At 42.4% G+C, this 8,000-nt stretch overlaps 1 long non-coding RNA gene across 1 annotated transcript; it reads left to right on the plus strand.

Annotated features, from left to right (window-relative positions):
• The first annotated feature begins 609 nt into the window (after positions 1-609).
• Positions 610-6,624, plus strand: LOC135980315 (uncharacterized). The gene is made up of 3 exons (XR_010597426.1): positions 610-2,089; positions 5,029-5,109; positions 6,311-6,624. It is a non-coding gene; the product is annotated as an uncharacterized LOC135980315 (long non-coding RNA).
• Positions 6,625-8,000: the final 1,376 nt, after the last annotated feature.

Raw genomic sequence — 8,000 nt, forward strand, 5'->3', positions numbered from 1 at the left:
AGGAAGTATAAACATCAGGCTTTAAATCTTGTCTCTTGCCTTCCCATCCTTAGGATGTGTTTGCTGGGGTTTTCTCCTACATGCGGGGTCTCCTGGAGTGCTCTGTATCAGACTCACTGCCCCCTCCCACCCTGGAGTATATCTGGGTGTGCAGAGACACGTGTTACTTCTGTGAAGCCCTGTCTCCGGTGGCAGGGTAATGTAAATTGTTCATCTCTGCTTTTCAACCTGGGATCCTCTTTCAACCAGGGAAGGGGGCCCAAATTTGAGGTCACAATGGAGTGGGAATTGTCCCTGTCCGTTTATCAGGTGAAGGACCCAGGCTTTACCAGGGAAAGGAGTTTGGAGTCTCCTCCCCCTCTCCATAGGCTTGCTCAGCGTTGAAGGATTAAAGAGCACTTTAGACAGTGTGTGCCCAGAACAGAGGCACATAAGAATTCCATTCCTTATGTAGCTGCACCATCAGGGGATTACAGAGGCATCAAGGAGAAATCCCTTCCCATGTTCAAAATGGCTCCTGCTTTACTGAGTAAAAAGCCCCAAGTGGTACTAATTCTCTTCGGAAGGGTGTAGAGAGACACCCTTTCAGACACCTGGGGCCATCTAGCAAGCTATTCCAACAATCAGCATTTGTCTCAGTACTCCTACTTAGTTGAGAGATGCCCAGAGCAGGGTGATTAGCGTGCTACCTCACTTCTGTAAACAATCGGGGGAAGTACCCCATGGACAGAACCACACAAAAAAGAAATCCCAAACCCACATGACTCTCTCAGCACTGGAAGCCAGTGTCTTGAAAAAAACCTCAATAATAATAAACTATCTAGTTTCTCATGCTTTCCTCCTTTGAGATCATCATTTCCGGTTAAAACTAGATGTTAAACTAAAATGTAAGGAAAATTTGAAAGTTTGGGGAACCTAAGTGCAGCAGTAGTCCTACCAGAGAGAGACATCGCCATGCCTCCACTTATGGTGCAAAGGAAACAATACCTTACTTGCCAGGGTCTGTACTTCAAAATTAGACCGTGTTTAAACATGTCTTTTCACTCTGCCCCTAAGATTAACCATAACTGACTGATGTGATATTAAACATAACAGTGCAGTGTCTACACTGCATGTTGTAACACCATGTTAATGAACACATTAATTAATACCTTGTGAAACTTCCCACTGTAGACGTGCCCCTATTGTCTTTAAACTGCTTCTACTACCTCATTATGTCACACGCAACTTGTGAGAGCATATCAGTTCTGATGTATGCAGAATTTCCATCTAAATTATTAATTAAGTGATTCTTCTTATGACAGCACTATTTTTGCTAATAATTTAGAGAGGCGTTTTTAGTTTTTAAACCTGTCCATCTAGGTGAATTTCTTCTTATCAATTCCCTCTGCATTTTCTAGCCTGCAGTCTTTTTCTACTTCCATTTGTGGGGAATGACGGACTGTAGTTCTGTGCTCTCGCTTCAGAAATAAACACATGAAAAAGCAATCCTGTAGCACAGTGTGGAGCCCGTATTGTGGCAAGCAGGCACTGAGTTACAGTGCTCACTCCATGCCCAGCTAATGGAGCACTGTGCTTGATATTTACGTTATCCTGAAGTGTGTTTTATAAGGCTGCCAGATATCCACCATCCCTTTATTTTGGCATTCCAATGCACATAGGGTGGACAAACCTGCCTGGACCACATGCTTTTCAGCTGGGTTTTGTCATTTGGTTGTTTTGAATATTCTATTTAGATTATTATTTCTCTATCAAGGAAATCTACACACATGTAGCTTTCCAATAAACATGACTTTTATGTTTCTCTGTTGGAATTAGAAGCTGCTATAATTCAATTGTATATTACTAAGTGAATCTATTATACAAATGCATATTATAACTTTTGTCTGGTTTTTTAGTTGCACTGAACTTTTAATGACAGGTGAGATGCCATTAGTGAGAGTATAATGCTTATACAGAAGAATGAAGTTTCCTATTAGCAACTACAAACAATTTTTTATTTTATAGTTGGACAATCAGAAGTCTTTAATTCAACTGAAGAAGCAAAATGGATTTGCTTGCAATAAAATGAAGACGTGGATGAAATCCTGTAAGCAGCTAGAGAAGGGAAAAAAAAGTTGCAGAAACAAATTGCTGAACATGGTGCTCCATTAAAGGAGCAAAAGCCAAGTATGGGGTAGTTTTAAGAAGGAAATGCTATACTAGAATGTTATTATAAGGCCGCAAATCATTCATGGAAGTCACGGTTTCTGTGACCTCTGTGAATTTTGCAGTGCTGGTGCAGCTGATCCCAGGACCACCCCATCAGCTGGGGAAGCCCAGGAGCCAGCCGCACTGGCCGTTGCTCCGGCAGCACTAGGCATGGTCCCTGGTGCTGCCCTGGAGCAGGAGTCTGGGACTAGTGGCAGCAGGATCCTGGGCATCCCCCCCAGCAACAGCGTCACCCTGTTCTCTCTCCCCCACTCCTCAGCAGTCTTCAGGATTGTCCCCCCTCCCAGTAGGTAAGATTTAGTCACGAATATTTTTAGTAAAAGTCATGAACAGGTCATGGGGCCGTGACTTTTTGTTAATTGCCCGTGACCTGTCCATGACTTTTACTAAAAATACCCGAGACTAAAACATAGGCTTAATCATGATCCTGTTTCTAACCTTAATGCATTTATTTATACAATATGTTTTCAAAACATGCATTATTACGTTTGATTCAGATGAGGCGCCAGATCCTCAGCTGGTATAAATCATTATAGTTTCTGAAGCTCTGCCATTCACACCAGCTGAGAATTTGGCCCAAGATCTGTCTCCTCAAATTTCAGAGTCTCCTTATATGTTATGAATATAGATTTCCAATGCCTATGTTTTGAAATCAAAAATGACCTTAGGATGAAGGGGAGGCTTTTTTTTAAAGAACATTAGAGTGGTGTGTATAACTTCTTACAATGCTTTGTTTGAGACATGAGAGTGTAAAATGTTGGAGTGTGTCTGTTCTTTCCGTTGCTGGCCATCACAACAAAGAAAATTCACATTCTGGGTATAGATGTCTGATAGTTGAGCATCCACCATGGAGAAATTGACATCTTTTAGAGTTTATACATATGTCCTTCCAAACAGCTTTTGGTGTCCTTCTGGCTTGTAGACAGGGAGAGAGGAGCAACTCTTAAAGTGTTATGATTCAGACAAGTATCAGAGGGGTAGCCGTGTTAGTCTGAATCTGTAAAAAGCAACAGAGGGTCCTGTGGCACCTTTAAGACTAACAGAAGTATTGGGAGCATAAGCTTTCGTGGGTAAGAACCTCACTTCTTCAGATGCAAGTAAGGGAAATTTCCAGAGGCAGGTATAAATCAGTATGGAGATAACGAGGTTAGTTCAATCAGGGAGGGTGAGGTGCTATGCTAGCAGTTGAGGTGTGAACACCAAGGGAGGAGAAACTGTTTCTGTAGTTGGATAGCCATTCACAGTCTTTGTTTAATCCTGATCTGATGGTGTCAAATTTGCAAATGAACTGGAGCTCAGCAGTTTCTCTTTGGAGTCTGGTCCTGAAGTTTTTTTGCTGTAAGATGGCTACCTTTACACCTGCGATTGTGTGGCCAGGGAGGTTGAAGTGATCATCAGTGATCTACAACCCATCCTGGACAATGATCCCTCACTTTCACAGACCTTGGGAGGCAGGCCAGTCCTCGCCCACAGACAACCAGCCAACCTTAAGCATATTCTCACCAGCAACCACGCACCGCACAATAACAACTCTAACTCAGGAACCAAGCCATGCAACAAACCTCGATGCCAACTCTGCCCACATATCTACACCAGCAACACCATCACAGGACCTAACCAGATCAGCTATATCCTCACCGGCTCATTCACCTGCACGTCCACCAATGTTATATATGCCATCATGTGCCAGCAGTGCCCCTCTGCTATGTACATTGGCCAAACTGGACAGTCACTACGCAAGAGGATAAATGGACACAAATCAGCTATCAGGAATGGCAATATACAAAAACCTGTAGGAGAACACTTCAACCTCCCTGGCCACACAATAGAAGATGTAAAGGTAGCCATCTTACAGCAAAAAAAACTTCAGGACCAGACTCCAAAGAGAAACTGCTGAGCTCCAGTTCATTTGCAAATTTGACACCATCAGATCAGGATTAAACAAAGACTGTGAATGGCTATCCGACTACAGAAGCAGTTTCTCCTCCCTTGGTGTTCACACCTCAACTGCTAGCAGAGCACCTCACCCTGCCTGATTGAACTAACCTGGTTATCTCCATACTGATTTATACCTGTCTCTGGAAATTTCCATTACTTGCATCTGAAGAAACATGCTTCAGACAGTTCCTCCATTTTCTAACTATCATCAGCCTGGTACTAGTTGCAGCTTTCTGGGACCAGGAAGTGCTGGAGTTTATTAACTTTAACAAATGTTTTTTAAGACACATACATTGGGGTTTTATTGATCACAAGCTTCAGTCATTTCAAGAGTTGTCAGGGGCTAAGTATAGAGCTAATAGGACAACAGTTTAAAGTGGTCACCACAGTGTGTAAAATATACTACAACTTGTCTGCCATTAGCTAGGGTAAGTTAGGCTAGCAAATATTCATGAGTGTCCAATAAGCAGAATCACTAGCGGTATAAAAAGAGATCCATATTTCTGAGACGAGCTATATTCAATTATATACCCAAAAATTGTTAAAATAATGGTAAGGTGGTAATGTTAAGCACTTAAAAGTTAGGAAATGCCAGAATTAATGTTGCCCATGCATTGTGTGTCCAGGGTCAGAGTCCAACGAATCGGGGTACCTGGCACCCTGACAGTAAATATGGTATCAACAGAGATCTCTTCTGTAAAGTAACCTTTACATGATGTCTGGTTTGTTTTATTTGGTATAGTTTACTGTGGTTGCACAAGCACACATCTTATGTACTTAATTAAGAAATGAATGATGGAGATCATTGCATTCTAAACTCATCTTTCCAGAGTCTCCTTAAAGTTATTTGTACAGGTAATGACTCTTTCCTTTGGTCAGGTGCTGATGAGGTTGCCATCTCCCTACATGAGAATGAGCCAGAGTATGAGCTAGACGGACTCCCAGAGGTGGTGAAAAAAGGTAATTGTTACTTCTTTAGAGGAGAAGAGACCACATTGGTGGGGAGTGTGTGCGCGCACGCTTATCTAGAGAATCGTCTTGTCATATGCGTGACTTGGAAGCATTGTAAAAACTTGGACATCATCGGCCAGATTCAGCCCTCGTATAGGTTGCATAAGTCCATTTAACTCAACTGCTTGTCAGAGCTGAGTTTAGCCGCATGTGCTTTAAAAAAAAGCCCTAGTATACAATTGAGGCTACAGGGGGCTAGTATATTTTGTTGTAGATGTATGTAATTTCTAGTGATTTTGGTTTTTGGTCTGTGTGATGTCTTCCCATCTGTACAGTTTTGTAGTATTTGATGACAAAAGCAAAACAGCCAAAAATTCTGAAGTCCAGAATCCTAATATCAGGTTGTAGTTTTGAAAATCAGTCTAGATACATGTTGTTGACTTTGGGACTCCTCCAAAAACTTTGCAAAAGACCTCTGGCAAAAAGAGAGGGATTCTAGGCCCAGCCATTCCCAGTATAAACCACCTTTTTCTTCTGGTTGAGAGGAAGGGGGGAAATTTTTGCTGAAACATTTTTAACTGAATGTTTTTTCATTGAAATGTGCTGCATTGTCAAAGCCGAAATGTTTCACGGAGATGTATTGATTCAGACAAAGTTTTTGCTGGGAAGGTTTCTGAGGTGCAAAGTGGACTCTTGCAAGGAGGAAGGCCCCCAAATTGAAAACCTGATGTTTTTGATTCAATTTCATTTTGTGAAAGCATTTGAAAGGCTTATGGTTTCATTCCAATCTAGAATAAAAACAAATTTTGACACCTCGAAAGGTGTCGCAAAACCGAATTGTCGCCCTCCGGCCAGCTCCACCTAGAACAGTAGAAGAGACATCATTTTCAGATGGAAATGATTTTCCAGTTAATGGTGTTCCTTTAAAGGGAAAAGAGAACATTTTCTTGGGGAAAACGCTTTTGGCCATTTTAGTAGAGCTGCTGTTGCACAGATCCACACCCTTGCCTGAGTTCACCTATAAAATTCTAGGAACGCAAGATAGTCCTAATAATTCCCCCATTATATTTTATTCAGTGAGTAAATGCCATTTTACTGTCTTAAATTATTACCGGTTGTCATCTCCATCTTGAAATGAGCAAGATCAGATTGATTAGAACAATAAAGTAATTTAAGCAACCTTGGTTAATAGAAGCTGTTTATTTTTTAGGGTTTCCTGCTATTCCTATTGTGAAAACCGACCCTTACATTTTGTGCAGAACAACTTTTCACCTAAGGACCAGTCCCCGTCTTGCTGCCCAAAGCCAAAAATTGTCACCAGGTTCCCAACTTTTACAAAAAGGCAGGTCAGATAATCTTGGGGAGATCTGTAAACCGACAGCTGGTGGCAGCAAATCACAAAAGGTAACTGATCTTAAAAATGTATCTGAATGTGCAGGGCATGGGCAATCCACATCATGTATTTATCTCTCCAAGTGAGTTTGAAGATATGCCGTGTTATTCACACCTCCTTTCTATCTGCCATGAATATAGTGAAGGCAAGGTCATCAATGTAAATACAATCAATAAAGCGTGGCATATAACAAAGATCTGGGCATAATGGTAAACTTAAAATTGTTGGTATGATCAAATCTGTGATCTCATGCCAAGTGCTCATTAACTTGGTAAATAGAAATGAGGTAAATCTTCCCACTTTAATGCTCATCACAAATATTTGATTATTTCTTGAAAGACCTGGCTGCCTAGAGCAGGGGGTGCGTGTGTGCGTGCATAGATGGATTACACACAAAAGCACTCAAAAGTTCGGATATGCTGGAATGAAGGCTCCTTGTCCCAATCTCTCTGTTCAGCCAGCCCCAGTTCTCTTCTCCTCCTCCTCTTAGCTCTGTGTCTTCTCTCAGTGTCTCCTACACATTCCTTTCCCCGTACCCCCGCCTTCTCTCATAGTCTTCTAGTCTTAGCCTCGCCTACTGGCTCCCTGTCCTTGGCCCCCTCCCCTCACCCCCGTTCCAGTCCCAATCTTGGCATACTCCTTGTCCCAGTCTGCCCTCCCACCCCCACCCCCCCATTTGCCTTTTGTCCCCTCTGCATTTGAGTCCAGTATCTTCCTCCACCACCGTGCATGTGCACCAGCTTGGAGGGGTCATTGGGAGTACAGGAAAGAAAGGTTCCTGTCTCAGTTCTGGTGCTTGGCCCAAAGCAGCTGGGAAGAACCGTTGCAGGGAAACTCTGGCGTTGACCCCTTTAGGCCTGGGTTGGAGCATATCAGTTGCTCTGTGAGGATGGCTCAGTGCTGTGTTTTCATATCCAGGAGCTGTGGGGAAATGGCACATGTGCAGTCACTCTGTGGGGAATAGCTCATGCGCAGTTTGGTTAGCACTAAGAGCTGTGCGAGATCCAAGTATACGCAGCGAGGATGAAATCTACAGAGATTTTAGCTGCTAAAAATCTAAGAATTCTCTCTACTGAGCGTCTGTGAACTGTGATTTATTTTTCAAAGGCTTCTAATTTGGCCAAATTTGGGCAAGTTTTCCTGGGGATGGCAAAAAGCACATTCTCTGACACAAAGGCCACTCCCTGCCAAATGACAAGTCCCTGCTCCAACACATGGAGCTTTTCAAAGAAAAGTTGCCCGAATATTTTAATATGAGAAAAATGTAGATTTCCCTAGCCTTGCTCTTGGGAATAGCTTAACCATTTTGGCTGAAATTCTGCCTCTGTCCCCCATCCCCGAAGAAAAAGAGCATGAGGCAGACATACAGCATGGAAAATTTCAGCCCAAGCAATTAAAGTTTGTAAAGTTATAAGCAGCAGAAAACAGGGTCTTGTAATGGGAGGAGACAGGTAACCTTAATAATAAATGATCCTACTAGCTTTGCCAGTAATATATGTTGGTAACA

The sequence above is a fragment of the Chrysemys picta genome, unplaced genomic scaffold (assembly GCF_011386835.1).
Source record: "Chrysemys picta bellii isolate R12L10 unplaced genomic scaffold, ASM1138683v2 scaf2628, whole genome shotgun sequence".
Taxonomy (NCBI): Eukaryota; Metazoa; Chordata; order Testudines; family Emydidae; genus Chrysemys; species Chrysemys picta.